The sequence below is a fragment of the Peromyscus maniculatus genome, chromosome 2 (assembly GCF_049852395.1).
Source record: "Peromyscus maniculatus bairdii isolate BWxNUB_F1_BW_parent chromosome 2, HU_Pman_BW_mat_3.1, whole genome shotgun sequence".
Lineage (NCBI taxonomy): Eukaryota > Metazoa > Chordata > Mammalia > Rodentia > Cricetidae > Peromyscus > Peromyscus maniculatus.
Window position 1 is genome coordinate 81,163,782 of NC_134853.1, and position 17,098 is coordinate 81,180,879.

The 17,098-nt window shown below is 47.9% G+C and overlaps 1 long non-coding RNA gene across 2 annotated transcripts in view; it reads right to left on the reverse strand.

The window, feature by feature from the left end:
• LOC121827243 (uncharacterized) overlaps window positions 1-15,602 on the reverse strand; it is a 17,000-nt gene extending 1,398 nt beyond the window's left edge. Inside the window, exons 1-3 of one of the 2 annotated variants that reach the window (XR_013049125.1) lie at window positions 15,551-15,602; window positions 7,895-8,030; window positions 7,472-7,543 (exon numbers count right to left, since the gene is read on the reverse strand). This is a non-coding gene — a long non-coding RNA (uncharacterized LOC121827243). Of the gene's footprint in view, window positions 1-7,471; window positions 7,544-7,894; window positions 9,798-15,550 lie in introns of those variants that run through there. The other variant, XR_006069411.2, reaches the window with a different exon arrangement.
• Window positions 15,603-17,098: the final 1,496 nt, after the last annotated feature.

Consider the following 17,098-nt stretch of genomic DNA (forward strand, 5'->3'; position numbering starts at 1 on the left):
AGAAAACCAGTGCTCAGAGCCGCAGTGGGTGCCCCAGGTCACACAGCTACCAAGCAGCAGCAGGCTGGCTTGGGAGTCCTTCAGTCCCACGGCCATGTGTCTGGGCCTCCTTCCCTGCCTGTGGCCTCTCTAAACTGAAACCAGGCTCTTTCAGGGGCCACACCCAGCTCCTCCCGCACTGACTCATTGGGAGGGGATGGGGGCTGGTTCTTTGCTCCCCAGAGCCAGTTTCTGGCCTGGAAGGCACCACTCTCTCCTGCCCTGAAAACAGGGCCCTTCATCTCTCCAGCCTTGTTTTCTCTTTGTCTGAGCTGTTAGAAATAAAGGCGGGCGTTCTGCTGAGACTAAATGGGAGCCACTGCGGGACAGCCTTGCCCCCCCTCCCCCTCCGGGCACTCCCTGCTCGGCCCTTGGGATTCCCAAGGGACGAAGCCACTGTGGGCTGCAGCAACCAGATACACCCGCGTCTGCCCAGTGCCCTTCCCCAGTCTCTGACCTTTCCTTCGCTTTGGGGCTGGTTCCTCCTCCAGTCAGTAGCTGCTAGGAGAGCAGAGGCGGGTGTACTCAGGTGTGGGTGTGAGGAACAGAGGGCCACATTCTTGAATGCCATTTTTCCTTTACGCTTAGTGACCCAGCTCACAGGTAAACTTGGCCTCACCCTGGTGCTGGCATCCAACCCATCAGATTAACGTTCTCTCCTCTTAAGAAGAGCTGAGAGGTGGGCAGGAGTCCTTGCTGCTGTGGGGAGTTGGGCATGGCCTTTCTGTCAACAGTTGAAGCTAAGCTAGAAACATCTCTCTCTCCTTCTCCCTCATTCTCCAGCCTCTTTATACCCACCCCTAGCATTTTCAACGCCTTTGCTTGGTCTCCTGGACCCCTGGACCCCCTCTTCTCTGTCTTCTCTACCTTCTAACTTATCCATGGCCCATCATCTCTTCCTTCCCCCCAGGGAAATGGACCAATCTAGTCTCCTACTCACAGTCATTCAATGGGGACAGGTACAGGGACACAATGAAGATGACAGAGTTGTAGTAGTCTGGGCTGTCTGTTGCTGACTGGACAAAAGCCACATGAGAATTTTAGCTGGCCTGCATTTCCCCGGGAGATGGAACACAGTTTAAGATGGGGCTCGTCCCACTCTTGGAGGCCTGTGTTTTTAGATGACGCTCCCTTAACCTACCTTTGGGGAAAAGGCCTTCTTAGTCTAGTGATGTTGCTGTGGACTTGGCTCTGCCATTCACTCCATCCTAAACTCTAAATTGTTGTTCTTCAGTCACACTAAGATGCCTTCCCAGCCATTCCATGTGAATCTGGGCCCTCTCAAATACAGTTTCTCTTCTTCCCACAGTAAATTCTTATTCACCTTTTGGACCCAGGGAAAGCCCTCTCCGGGTCAGTATGTGGTATTGTCAGTACCGTGTACACAGGCATCCCCTGTGTCCATCAGGCTGCTATTCTGTTCTAAGAGGTGGCAGTGTTCAGCCGTCACAGAAGGTGAGTCTCGAACTACTGCAGAGAAGGAAGAACGCGTTCCCCCCACACACACACATCACATGGCAATGGGTGGTCTGCAGGGGGTCAGGGAGGTGTAAAACGGCTCCATGCTCTCCTCCTCAATAGCTGCCTACACTGTTTCTACTCAGACCAAGAGGACTTTGGTAATTGGTTTTCTGTCAACATGACGCAAGCTAGGGTCATCTGCGAAGAAGGGACTTCCTTTGAGAAGATACGACCATTAGACTATCCTGCAGACAAGTCTGTGGGCATTTTCTTGATTCATGGTTGATATGGGAGGGCCCAAACCATTTCAGGTGGTGCCACTCCTGGGCAGGAGGCCCTGTATAAGAGAGCAAGCCAATACTGAGTGTGGTGGTACACACCTTTGATCCCAACACTCTGGAGGCAGAAGCAGGTGGATTTCAATGAGTTCCAGGCCAGCCTGGTTTACAGATTGAGTTCTGGGACAGCCAGGACTATGTAGAAAGATTCTGTCTCAAAAAAATGGGAACAAAAGAAAAAAGAAAGCAAGCCAGTAAACAGCATTCCTCCAGGGCGTCTGTTTTAGTTCCTGTCTCCAGATTCCTGCCTTGAGTTCCCGCCCTAACTTTACTTCACAATGGACTCTAAGAGAAAAATAAACCCTTTTCTCTCCAAGTGGCTTTTGGTCATGGTGTTTATCACTGCAATAGAAAGCAAAGTAGAACCAGGGCTTTGAAGGGGAAGCTTCTCTTATTTATTCCCTGCTGTGCACAGGCCTAGTGGAGGGAATTCCTTCAGAACGGGCAGGCTCGAACCTGCCAGGGAAGGCAGTATCAGTGAGTCTAGCCAGGAGGGGCAGAGAATCAAGCCCAGCCTGTGAGTGGTGGGGTGCTGTGTTCCAGAAATTTCAGTTGTTGGCTGCCTGTCTGCTCTCTAACCTTTCATGGCCCCCTCAAGAGATTGTCAGTGTCTAGGGGGGACTAGAAAGTCTAGGCACTTATCTCTGGTGGAGCTCCCTCCCAACTCTCTTACACACACACACACACACACACACACACTGACTGACACAGACTGACAAAGTCAGGCAATGAGGGTGGGCATCAGAGTCTAGGCCAGAAACATTAGTGGCAGGCAACATATGAATCCTGGCTGTGCCACGCACTGGCTGTGTGACCTTGGGCACAGAATGTGAGCCCTGGCGACTTAGTTTCTCATCTGTTACAGGAATATGATAATAATATTGGCCTCACAGGTCTGCTGTGGGTAGCTAACGATGCGAAGCATGTAAACTATGTTTGGTAAGTACCCAATAAATGGCAATTGTTATTGTTAGTGCTACTGGTTGTGTTATTATCGATAATTTTATATCCATTAAAAACACAGGAACCTTCTGGTTGGAACCTGACTGGCCTGGCAAGGGGCCCAGGGGGAAAAGGGCACACAGATAGGCAGGATAGCACAAAGGTCAGCGCCTCAGAACCTTGGGTCTGGGGTGTGTGGTGAGAACCAGCTACACTGGGGCTAAGAGAAAAGAATTGAGAAGAGGAAGAAGTGAGAGGAGGGGAGAAGCAGAGGGAAAGAGAAAGAAGGGGGTGGTGCTGGTGGTAGGCTGTGGCTAAGTGAGCCAGCTCCAAGGAACAGAAGCCTGCAAACCGGTCTGGGCAGTCCCAAGCCAGGCTGCTTGGGCTGGCATCCAGAGGGAGCAGCCTGGCCCAGCTCAGAGCCCTTGGGTGCTGCCTGAGGCCTCTTCTACCTGGGAGGTGCTGTCAGGGGTCCCACCCCACCCTTCTGGCTCTGGGAAGGAGACAATGGATGCTTTAGAGACAACTGAGGCCCACACTCAGTTGCAGATTTACTTTCTCACCTAAGTCCCTGAGAGGCATGGTTGAAGCCCTTTTCCAGCAAGGGTGCCTGCTGTGGGATGGTCTTTCTGTAGGCTGTGAATATGTGTTGCTACCACTGGTTAATAAAGAAGCTGCTTTGGCCTATGGCAAGACAGGTTAGAGCCAGGCGGGAAATCCAAACAAAGATACAGGGAGACGGGAGGCGGAGTCAAGGGAGCCACTGCAGCCTCCACCCCCACCCCACCCCCACCACCACGGGGAGGGAACAAACCGTAATAGAACACAGGTAAAGCCACCTGACACGTGGCAATACATAGATTAATAAAAATGGGTTAATTTAAGATAAAAGAGTTAGTTAGCAATAAGCCTGAGCCATAGACCAAACAGTTTGTAATTAATATAAGCCTCTGTGTGTTTATTTGGGACTGAGTGGCTGCAGGGCACAGGAAAACTTCCAGCTACAGGATCACTCAATAGGAAAGGGGCAGTCTCTTGAGCAAACTGTGTGTGGAACACTGTCATATCCTCACCTAATCCCATATGCAAAAACTGACTCTAAATGAGTCAGTGGTCTACACATAAACACTAAGCCTTAGGAGAAAGCCCGTCAGCAGAAGATGTTCTTGACACCAGATTTGGCAGTGATTTCTTGGATATGGCACCAGAAGTACGTGTGGAAAAACAGCAACAAGAACAGAAAAAGAAAGTAACCACGTTAAAATGATAAACTTTTGTACACCAAGTGAAAAGTGAAAAGACAGCCCAGAGAAGACAATAAATATTTGCAAATACACAGCCGGGCGGTGGTGGCGCACGCCTTTAATCCCAGCACTCGGGAGGCAGAGCCAGGTGGATCTCTGTGAGTTCGAGGCCAGCCTGGGCTACCAAGTGAGTTCCAGGAAAGGCGCAAAGCTACACAGAGAAACCCTGTCTCGAAAAACCAAAAAAAAAAAAAAAAAAAAAAAAAAAAAAAAAAATATTTGCAAATACACACTTCAAAGGAAATGAACGCCCAGAACCTATGTGTGTATGAAGAATGTATATAGGGGTTAGAGAAAGGGCTCAGCAGTTCAGAACATTAAACTGCTTACAGAGGACCAGAGTGTGACTCCCAGCACCCGCATAGCAGCTCAGAACTGTCTATAACTCTGTCCCAGGGGATCTGATGCCCTCTTCTGGCTCCCAAGGAAGTGTATGCAGGTGATGCATACACGTGTAGGCAAACCACCCACAAATGCTTTGAAAAAAAAAAGGAATATATAGAAAGAACACCTAAAACTCAAAACAGTACAGCATTGCATATAGCCCGCACACCCTCTCCTACAGTGTCATCCTTGGATGGTACATAGAACCTAGTAAAATATAGGTACCATATAAATAGTTACTATACTGAATTGTCTGGTCAATAATGACCAAAAATAATGTCTATACATTATTTCTATAAGTAAGACACATTTTTCCCCTGAAAATAAAAAAAAACAACTTTTTGGGTACTGAGGGGAACTGAGGTAGAACCCAGGGCCTTGTCTGTACTAAGCATGCACTCTGCCGTGCCTCTCTGAATTTTTTTTATTCCAAACTGGTTACATCTTTGGATATGAAATCTGTGGCTATGGGGGCCAACTATAACTCTTTTCAAATATTTCACTCATAAATAATTTTAAGAAAATAGCATTTGATAAATAAAAACAAAAAAAAGTGTGCTGTGAACATTTTAAACACACATTTGAAAACAGAAAACTCGACAGTGCAGACCAAAGGGTAGTCTACTATATCTGCATAGTCTCTACCCTATAAAAAGCTTTGTTATTTTACGGATGTGGATGTTTTGACTGTGTGTATGTCTGTGTACTGAGGGGTCCAGTGCCCTCAGAGACCAGAAGAGGCTTTGGAAATGGAGTTTCGGATGGTTGTGAGCTGCCATGTGGGTGCTGGGAATCGAACCCAGGTCCTCCGGAAGTGCAGTCAATGCTCTTAACCATTGAGCCATCTCTCCAGTCCATATTCTATAACTTTAAGCCAGTGAAAAACAACCTGTGTGGATTGACATTCCTGCCCTTGGACACTTATATTCTGTTGGTAGTGGGGGTTAAAAAGAAATAAATAATAATAAGGTATTTTGTGGGGGGGGGGGTTCTAGACAGGGTTTCTCTGTGTAGTTTTGGTACCTGTCTTGGATATTGCTCTGTAGACCAGCCTGGCCTCGAACTCACAGAGATCCTCCTGACTCTGCCTCCCAAGTGCTGGAATTAAAGGCGTGTGCCACCACGGCCTGGCTTGTGTGTGTTCTTTTTTTTAAAAAAAACTAAATACAAATGAGGTTGTTTCTGCCATGCCCTATGGTGGCTTTTGTTGCTGGAGAGCTTCTCTCCAGGTTCCCCAAGCCCCGCAGTTTCACAATCCACTTATAAAATAATCACTCAGACACTCATTACTTATAAACTGTATGGCCGTGGCAGGCTTCTTGCTAACTGTTCTTTTATCTTAAATTAACCCATTTTTATAAATCTATACCTTGCCACGTGGCTGGTGGCTTACCGGCATCTTTACATGCTGCTTGTCCTGGCGGTGGCTGCAGTGTCTCCCCCCTCAGCCTTTCACTTCCCAGAATTCTCCTCTCTCCTTGTCCCACCTACTTCCTGCCTGGCAACCTACTTCCTGCCTGGTCACTGGCCATCAGTGTTTTATTTATATAGAATGATATCCACAGCAGGCTTTGCTTGTTTTTTCAGTATTAAGACTGAGCCTGGGATGTGCTAGGCAAGGCCCACCATTAAGCTATAGCCCAGTCCTCTTTAAGCTTTTTGTTTTCCATCAAAATCTCATTAAGTTGTCCAAACCAGCCTTGAACTTGAGATAGTCATGTTTCCATTTCTGGAGTAGCTGAGATGACAGGCTTGCACCAGGCCTGACTTTTTGTTTTGTTTTGTTATTGAGTTGGGGTGTTGCTATATAGCCCAGGCTGGCCTTGAACTCATGATTCTGCCTCTGCCTCCAGAATGCTACTATTATGTGTGTAATGTGCTATGTGCTATGCCACCAAGCCTGCCTCCTTTTTTCCTTCTTTTTGAATCAGTACTGGGGATCAAACCCATGGCCTCATGTATTCTGGGCAAAGGCTTTTCCACCGGGCCATCTCCCCAGCCCCCAAATAGTACTTCCAGTGCTGACAGTGCTGGGGTGAAACTGACATCCCCAGTTAATCAACGGTACTAGGTTCATCTAACCCAAGAGAAGGCAACAGGAGGTAATAAACAGAAAGATAATTACCTCTTTGGTCTGGTAATCCCTATGCTAGCAATCTACCTAAGAAAATATTGAATAGGAAGCTGACTCTGGTGTCCCAAATACCACCCATCAATAGCATAGCCCAGGACACAGCAGAGGATAAAGTTTCAAGTGGGAGGGATGAGGTGAGGTAGAAGTGCCCTGTCCAAAGTGATCAAGTATATATTAAATTAAATCGGGTGGATAGTCATATCTTTGAGTTACTTGAGGTAGCTAAAAATTACAACGTCTCAGGCTCTATCCAATTTATATAAAAATCAGCCTCTGGCCCTGTCTTAGGGAGGGTTTCTATTGTTGTATGAAATGAAATGAAACACTGTGACCATCAACAGCTTGGGGAGGAAAGGGTTCATTTCAGATTAAAACTCTCAGGCCACACTCCATCACCGAGAGAAGTCAGGGCAGGAACTCAAGGCAGGAACCTTGGAGGCAGTGTCTGAAGCTAAGGCCTCTGGAAGAGTGCTGCTTACCACATGCTTTCATGGCTCGCTCTCTTTGCTTTCTTAGACACCACAGGACCACGTGCCTGGGATGGCATCAATCAAAAAAATGCTCTGCAGAGTTGCCTACAGGCCAGTGCCATAGAAGCATTTTCTCGATTAAGATTCCTTCCTCCCAGATGACCCTGTCTTGGGTCAGTTTGACATAAAAACAAGCCCCACAGGCCCAGAACTCCCTAAATTGTTATATTTGGCTTTCCCCGCTTTTGTCCTCAACTGTTCTGTCAGATTCTCCCCACTTAAGGTCTAGAGAGGATGACTGTGACAAAAATAAGAGACATTCTTTTGTGCCAAGTCATAGGTCACTGGTCAGCTGACGGAATTGGCTGATCTGGGGTCAGTGCTCAGCCCTGATCTTACCAGCTGTAGGTGCCTGGGCAGTAGTCCAGAATACGGTCTCCATTGCTTCCCTGCCTCTCTTCTCCTATGGGTCTGTGAACCAGAAAGTCAGCCTGGGTTACAAGGACAATCATGAAAATCTCCTGTGAATCCTTGGTGAGGGGGAAGATTATGATCCCCAAGTTTCTAGTTGATAAGAAATCAAACCCAAAGTTTAGCTTGAGTGATGGTAGAAAACTCTCAGCGAATAAGGCTGGCTTCCTGAGCCAAGAGAGAAATAAATATTCTGTGGCCAACAGCCACTGAGGCAATTAGCAAACATGACCTCCAGGGACCTGGACTTTGGCCTCCCACAAATCTCAGAAATGCTGCCTCTCCTCCTGTCAGGTTTTTAAGTAGCACTTTCCCAAATTATTTTAGCAAATTAGCAGTTTGCAATCTCACACTCCACTTCAGCGATCCACGCCAACCTCATCCTGCTCAGAGGCAGTCTTTTGGATGCAGATAGTGCAATGTGTCTTCCTGCTGAAGTCTGGCCAATGTCGTCTGGTTAACTGAGGAGAGGCCTTCTGCAGTGGAGCTGCCGGGCACAGAGAAGCTGGAATGACCAAGACGCAAGGAAAAGGAGACTCCAAGAAGAAACAAAAATGCTGTTGAGCCCTTCTGAAGCATCACAAAGCAAGCAGACATCTACAGTGTGAATGTGACATTCACTTACCCCCTGTGACCATCAAGGAAGGAAGAAGGAAGCACTTGGGGTGCAGGCCCGTTTTGCGAGACAAGGTGTCACTAGTCCTGGCTGGCCTGGAACTCACAAAACTGGCCTCATCTTGCAGCAACCCTCTTGCCTCTGTCTCTCGGGAGTGCTGGAGTTACTGCTACATGCCACCTCCACAACTAGCTATTTATGTAATTGAAATAAACAATTAAAAAAAAAAGAAGCCATGCCATTGTAGCTAATATATTTATTTATTGTAGTTATTTACTTATTTTTTATCGTATGTGTTTTACCTGCATGTATGTCTGTGCACCACTTGCATGCCTGGTGCCCTTAGATGCCAGGAAAGGATGTAACTCCCTGGAACTGGAGTTACAGACCGTTCTGAGCCACTGAGTGCATGCTGGTAGTCAAAGCTGAGGCCTCTAGAAGTTACTCTTAACCACTGAGCCATCTTTCCAGACTCATTGCCTTCTCTTAAATGGAACAAAACTGTAAACTTCCATTCCTCTGTTTCCCAAGACAGCATCCTGTGTGCAGTCATCACTCCTATCTGGGGGATGCTGTGTGAGACAGCGCAGGTGGGAGCAGTCAGTTCATTGCTGCAGAGAGAGCCTCTGGGCAGAACTCATGAGCAGTAGTCTCCCTAACGTGTTATGCACTGTGTCCATCTTACAGACAAAAAAAGCCCATCGAGAGATCACTGAGCAATTTAGATTTGAACTTGGGTGCCATATGTTGTGGAATATTATTTTAAGATGTGTTACATTTATTTATGCTGTGGAATATTTGTTTAATGATGCAAAGATGCGCTACATTCTTTTATGTTACATTTGTTTAGCTCCGTGAAGCTGTGTTACTTTGCCTGTCTAAAACACATAGTGGGTCTTGTAAAGAGCTGAACAGCCAATGGCAAGGCAGGAGTGCATGGGTGGGGCTGCCAGGCAGAGAGAATAAATAGAAGAGAAAAGGAGAAGAGGGAGAATCAAGAAGGCCAGAAAAGAAGGAGAGGAGGCTGCTAGGGCCAGCCACTCAGCCACACAGCCAGTCACCGAATAAGATAAGAAACAGAGAAAGGTAAAAGTCCAGAGGCAAAAGATAAATGGGATAATTTAAGTTAAGAAAAGCTGGCTAGAAATAAGCCAAGCTAAGGCCGGGCATTCATAAGAAAGAATAAGTCTCTGTGTGATTATTTGGGAGCTGGGTGTCGGGCCCTGCAAAGAGACAAAAGAGAAAACAAAACAAACAAAAAAACCAACTACAGCCATAAGAGACCCCCAACTACATAATCGAGTCCTCTGAAGAGCATTGCACCTTTCCATGAAGGTGCCACCAGGAGGTCCCCTGGAGGGTAGCTCTCACGATGCTCTCTTCCTCTGCAGAGACAAGGATGTACAGTGGTCCCCTGATTTCTGTCGCTGCCAGCACCTGGCCGTCATCATCCTTTCAACCGAGCTGGCTGAGCTGGCTGGTTGTTTCTTTGCCCCTGTCAAGCCTTGAAAGGGAGAAACTTTCCAGGATTCTCATGCCTTTAAGGTTTGGAGAAAACAAGGAAGACTATAGCTTCAAAAAAACAGGTAGGGTGTTTGCGTAGCATGTAGAGGCATGGATTTGATCCTCAGCACTGCATAAACTAGTGTGGTGATGCAGTGCCCATAAACCCAGGGCTCAAGAGGTAGAGGTAGAAGGATCGGAAGGTCAAGGTCATTCTTGGCTGAATAGCAAGTTCAAGCCAGCCTGGGCTAGAAACCTTGTCTCAAAAATAATAAGCCCAGGAATGGCTCACATACCTACCTTTAATGTCAACATTTGGCAAGGAGGTCCCTGAGTTTCAGCCCCACCTACCTGGTCTATATAACAAGTTCCAGGCCAGTCAGGGCTACAAGTGAAACTCTGTCTCAAAAGAAACAAAAACAAAACTCCCAGAAAAATAATAAACAAATAAGCAAAACTGAGCCTACCTCACCAGGCCAACAGTCAGTTCCTGAGAGTAGATTTATCATCCCTGGGAGACTTTCTGTCAGGACCATGTGAGCCTCCTACCAAGATCAGCAGTGGCCTCCAGCAAAAGCCACCCATAGGAGCTTCTCTGCCCTGAGCGAAGCTCCACCTTCAACTGTGTTGTTTGGAAGGTTACAGGGACGGGCCCTGGGGTTCCGAGGTCCCACCTGCTGCTACCCACCCCCCTCTATTCTAGTGGAGTTCTACAGGCCTTGGCCTACTGTCCCACAAAGCAGAGGACAATGGTCACCGGCCGGGTGGAGACTGCCAGCCCCTATCCTCTCCCCTGTCGGGTGCTCAGAACAGCTGCTTTCTCATTTGCATTCCTAGCCTCTGGCCCCATCGCCATGAGCCTCCAGATGTGAGGAGCAGCACCATCTGAATCGTTTGCAGCGATCTGGCCAGCCCCATTGCAAAACACCCTGATGGTACCCACCCAGGTTTCCCATCCAAAAGGCTTGATTTTTTTCCAAGAGAAGCTTTAATAGATTAATTAGTTCTTCGAGTCTCTCGGGGATTTGGCAAATAAACAATGTTGCATTTGTACAGACCTGAAGCATAAAAGGACCAGTGTTTCTTCACTGAAATGAGCCAACGTGACACTCACAAGGGGCAAGCCAGAGTCAAAATCAAGCGTCAAAATCAAGTGTGCCGGTGGGAGGTGAGGATGGGCTTGGAGGTGAATTCACTGCGTGGCTAATCCTCAGGCCCGTTGGGTAAAATTTGTCAGAGAACAGATGGGAACATGTCCCTGCACTGTGGGTGTGACTGATCTTTAAGAAGTTACCCTACAGGGCTGGGCTCAGAACTACCGGTATCACCTTTCTGAGAATTACAGATCTCATCGGCCTGTCAATGGGGTGAAAGTGTTTGCAATAGTATTGATTTATTTACTCAATTTGCTGAGGTTTCCACTGTATTTCATTGAGTGGTGATTTTTCTCAATAAGCTCTATTTTAGGACTAGGTGGCTTACCAAACTCCACAAATGAATTTCTGCCTTCAAAGCATTTGCCCAGGGTTGGGAGAGGGGCTGGGGAGATGATTCAGTGGTTAAGAGCACCCACATTTTGCTCCCAGCACCATGTCAGGAGGCTTATAACCACCCGTAACTCCAGTTCCAGGGGATCTGACACCCTCTTCTGGTTTCTGTGGGCACCTGCATTCACATACACAAAACTATGTATTAGTATGCACACACACACACACACACACACACACACACACACACACACACATACACCAACATAGACAACTGTAATTAATTAAAATTTTTTTCTTTATTTTGAAATTTGTGTCTTTGGCAGATTAAAAATATGGATAATAGATAAATTCAATTTTTAATCAAGAGGTCCAACATACATAACATAAATAAATGTAATAAAGTATCTGTTAACAGCACTACCTGCTCTTCCAGATATAACACAGATATAACATTCAGGAAAACACCAATGTACATAAAATAAAAGTAAATAAATAGGTTTTTAAAATATAGCTAGCAGATACACTCAAATTTTAATCAAGAGATTTTTACACACACACACACACACACAATAGTCAACATGCAGAAACCACAGTTTTGAAATTCCCCCAAGTTTATAGATGGCTTTTCTAATGAAGAAGTCATTTGAAGAGCATTCTCATCTGTCACCCATGAAGTGACATCCGTGTGCCAGAGGTCATTCCTGCATGGCCCCCAGGCCTTTCCTGCCACCCTCTGCACATTTGGGGGTTCACCGCTCACTGTCTTTCGACGTGCAGGACCTCTTCTGGGCCCGTGGTGCTTTGCAAATTCTGTTCCCTCCACCTTCCCTCCCCCAGCCCTGTTCTCGCATTGCTGTTTAAAATGCAGAAAGTAGATGGGCACTTTCAAAGCTCTCGTCTATGCCTGGCAACAAGTCTGAGGTACTGCTCCGCACAGTGATCCAGTTTGGCTGGTTCTAACCTATCAGAGAAGCAGGGCCTCTCTGGGGACTAGACCACTGAGGTAAGTGGGCCCTCTCCCTCCTCCCCTCGCCCTTCCCTCACCCTTGAGGAAGCATGGCAGGTTTTCCAAGTACCGTTCTGAGGTTCGGGTCACTGTACCTCAACAGACAGGTTTCAGTGTCCAAAAAAAAAAAAAAGAGGCTGCTAGATCATCCCAGCCCCCACTACCCTGGAAGCCCCACCCACACGAAGGTTACCTCCCCGAGAGGCACTTCAGAAGGGGCCTTGGCCTTCCTGGTTGGCACGGGAGCTTTGTTTGGCCAGTCAACTGACTAATCAGTATCTCAGTGGAAAGGCCTGGCAGCCTCATCAGCTAGCCCCAGTGAGTCTACACAGTGGGAAGCCACTCTCTGGACGGAGCAGAGGAGGTGGGGCCCTCGAAGAAAGAAATTCTTTCACAACTTCATGTTTTAAGAAATGGTATTGATGAACCAGGAAGGTAAAACTAATCCTTACTGAACACCTCCTTGTGTGTTCATTCATACACTTTGTCAGACAGGATCCTACTCTGAAGCCCAGGCTGGCCTCAAACTTACGGTGACTCTCCTGCCTCAGCCTCCTGAGTGGTGGTACTGTAAGTGTGCACCACCCCACCGAGCTTCCAATCCAGTTGATTTCATCCAGTTCCGTGCTGGCTGGGTCTAGGCAGTGAGAGCTACCTGCTTCTCTTCTTGGTTCCGAGTCTATCTCGAACCAACACAAGACAAGTGTGCTGACGTGGGATGCCCTTGCTCTGCCCACCTCCATCGTGGTGACCTCTCCAGTCACTGCCCCACTCTTGAGTCTAGAGCAGGCAATGTCATCCAGCCTTAAGAAGATGAATGTGGGACCAGTCCTCAGGGATCCCAGTGGCTCAGTACTGGTGAAATTATTAAGGCCACTCCACGTAGTTAAAAGGGAGGTTTATTTTGTGGGGTAACTTACAAGTGAAGGGATAGGTAACAGGGTCTGGGAAAGATGTAGCGCAGTCGGGAGGTATTCTTTGGAGAACTCTGCTCGGTCTGCCTCCAGCGTCCAGGGTCCAGGAACCAAGAGAGCCGGCCCATCCAGATCTCGGGTCTTCAGGGGTCCTTTCTCGGCCCTGCCTTGTAGGCGTGACAGTTACCGAAGCCTCAATGGGGGTTGGAACTTCCAGATCAAGGCTGGAATGGCTACCCACTACAGCTCAGTCTGAATTAGACAGGGAATTAGGGATCTTGGCTCACATATTGTGGTCTAGGAAAGGAAGTAGTAGTTCCCGGAGGCAGGTTCTTTACCAACAATGCTCTACTCAGTAGTCAAAGGAACCAGGTGAGAGTAGGGGGTAGGAGCAGGGAGATGGGTCCCTCTTGCCTCGGCCCTGGTGTTTATTTGACTTGGTCTGTTGCATAAATAAACTAGTCAAATATGGTTGCCGGGAGAGGTCAAACCCTGGGAAGATGAAACCAGGTGGAAGAGACAAAACCCTTGGTCTGCGGAGAAGAGCTGGTGCCATCCTAATCCACAGACAAGGCAGAGTCAACACAGGGGCACGGCACGCCCTCAGGACACTTGATGAGCTCACGGATGCGAAATGAAGCGATAAGAGCTCGAGATGCTATGACCCCCCAACAGCCAGCAAGGGATGGAGCCAAGCTGTGGGCTAACATCTGCTCAGCTCTGAGCTCCTTGCTCCTTCCGTTCCTCACGTGCCTCCCTCTTAAAGCCAGAGAGGGGGGCTGTGGCTGCTGAAGACAGAATATAGAGGGCTGAACGGAGGCTCTGGGACTGGATGACCCTTGACTTTCCTGCCTACCACGAAAGGCCACTCCAAGGAGCTGCTCAGTGTCGGGGCAGCATCCGGGTGACCTCCGACCCTTTCATACTCCCAGCTCCTGTTGGCTATGGTGCTGCCCATAAACAAAATGTGGAATTTGGTGCTTACTGCTTCTCTAAACATCCTTCGGCTTTTACACGTTGTCTCTGAGTTTTCGCTTTGGTGAACTCTGACCTTCTCATTCTTTCAGGCCATCCATATGGTCGGTTGCAATAAAAAAAAAAAAAAAAAAAAAAAAGAGTAGCCTTGGGTTTGTCAGCCAGTGAAATGTTCCTCTAGCCGATGAAGCTCACCGAGCACAAGTAACAGGATTTTTTTTTCCTCATTAAACTTAAGTGCTGAAATGATAACTTATTTATAGACCTCTAAATGGCTTACTAAATGGTGGCCAGAATGCATTTTAAGATTTAAAGAAATAAAACACCCAAGTACAGACAGGACATATGGCCATTAAATTTATAGGACGACTGATGCATTAAAGCCTTGGCTGTCTTTCACTATCACTTTAAGGCCAGTGGCTCTCCACTTTGGCTACATTTTGGAAATCACCTGGTATTCTAAAAGACGCTGAAGCCAGAGTTTCATCTCCCAAGATTTTGACACAGTTGCTTTCTAATCATGTGGTTTTTTTAAAAAGTGATTTTATGCACAACTGAGATTGAGAACCACACTGGAGATGTAGCTCAGTCAGTGGAGCGCTTGCCTAGCAGACACAAAGTCTTGGGTTCAGTCCCCAGTGCTGCAGGAACCTGGAGGGACAGGCCACACATGATCTTAGCACAGGGGAGAAGGGTGGGAGCGGGAAGATTAGGAGTTCAAGGTCACCTTTGACTACATAGTAAGTGTAAGGCCAGTCTGGGATACATGAGACCCTACCTACAAAAAGAAGGAAGGAAATCCTTCTTCTTAGCCAGGCTGCAGTGGCGCACGCCTTTGGTCCCAGCACTCAGGAGGCAGAGGCAGGCGGATCTCTATGAGTTTGAAGCCAGCCTGGTCTACAAAAGCAAGTTCCAGAACAGCTAGGGCTGTTACACAGAGAAACCCGGTCTCAAAAAAAAAAAAAAAAAAAAAAAAAAAAGGAAAAAGAAAGAAAGCAATCCTTTTTCAGCTTTCAGAGTAGTGAGATCACAGACCTGTGCCACCACACATGGCTCCTCAGTTTGAATCTTACCTGTCCCTCAGAGAACTGTATGTTAAAGGCTTAGTCCCCAGTTTAGAATTACTAGGAAGTAGTGGAAATTTCCAGAAGGTGCCTTAGTAGGAGGTCTGCCAGTAATTGTGGGCACAACCTTAAAGGGACATAGCAGGCCTCCAGCCCCTCGAATCAGACGGTGAAATGCTTTGTTTGGTCACATATTCTGGCCATAATGGGCCACCATAGACCCAAAGCGACAAGACTAGTTAGTCAAGGTCTGAACCCCCCAAAACTGTGAGTTAAAACAGACCTCCTTATAAGTTACCTCAGATATCTGTTATATTGATGGAAAACTGACCAACACAGGCCCTTGAATTTGTCTACCCACTGTTTCCAGATCTTACCTTTTTAAAAAATTAGAATTGTTTAAATTAATTCTTAGAGTTTCACACATGTAAACAATTACCTTGATCATATTCACTCCCAGCTCCCTACTTCCTCGTCCTCCATCTGAGCTCTGCAATACAGCCCCTCCCCTGCGTCACAGCCCCTCCCCTGCCTCACGGCCCCTCCCCTGCCTCACGGCCCCACCCCTGCCTCACGGCCCCTCCCCTGCCTCACGGCCCCTCCCCTGCCTCACAGCCCCTCCCTTTTTCTTGGCAACCCACCGAGTCCAGTCAGTGCTGCCTGTCCGAACATTGATTGATCTTGTGCAGGTCACCATAGTTGCCATGCATCCGTTCCTGAGTGCGATGGCCATGTCATGTCCAGAGGACAGCATGCCACAGCACTCCTCCCAATCCTCTGGTCCTTCCGATCTTTTCGACCCCTCTTCCTTGTTCTCTGAGCCTTGGGGCAGGGGTTAATATAGACATCCCCATCAGGGCAGAGTATTCAATAGTGGCTTATTCTCCGCACTTGGACCACTTGTGAGTCTCTGCATTAACTACTGACCATTTTGCCAGCCATGAAAACCACACTGCTTTCCTTGGCCACCTAAATAACCTGGCACCCAACCCAGACCCTTCCTATGACTCTAGTTTCAAGGGAAACACTTTTAGTGTGTCTTCCACACAAATGAGCAAATGAAATATGCTGAGAACAGGAAGGGCTCCTGCCGGGGGGGGGGGGGGGGGGGGGGGGGCGGGAATGGATCCAGGGGAGAGGGCAAAAATGCTTAGTCCAAGGGTCACAAATAAGGCCATCTTCATCCTCGGGAGATACATGATGACACACCAGTAGCTCCCGCCCTAGGTCACTTGATGAGGGCCTCCCTCCCCCCACCCCGACTTTTTTCTGCACTTATCCTGCCACTGTGTCTTCAAGTGACCATGGGCTATGGCAGACTCTCTTTTCCAGAACCTTCTGTAAGAGTCATCTCAAAGCAAGTGGGAGGGGAACCCAACCTCAGGAGCTGGGGCCTCTCCCCCTGCCTCCTCCTCAGTACTGTCCTGGTCACTACTTGCCACCCACTTGTTTGCTGGTGACCCTGTGCCTTGGCTAAGGACAATTACCCATACAGTCCCTCAAGCGGCTCCCAAGAACTTGTACAGCGAGTTCCACAACAAGGTCTGGCCTTGAGCTCGGAGAATTCACTCCGGGCTGGGGACTGTGACTGCCTAGGGCTAGGGTGAGGCTCCTTTCAAGGGCCTCCTCACAGGGACGTTCTTCAGTCAGCCAGTGCAGCCTTGGCAGTCCCGCCGGTCATCTGCAGATCTAAAGATTCCTGACCACACTTGTATCAGCCACAATAACAAACTCTGTTCCTGACCCAAGATGGATCCAGACCTGGGAGGAGAATGCCCACATTGTTTTACTATGAGCTCAAGCTTAGCTTTCCCAGCGGCAGAGGGAAACCCTTAAATGCCTTTAATATTTCTGCCAGTCCCGGCAGGTTCTTTTCATTCTTCACCAGGCCACAGAAAACCATTGTTCCAGAGAACCCAAAAGCGCCCCCTAGTGTAGACAATATATTGGGCGTCACTCGGGCATCAAAAATTTAAAAGACCAATGG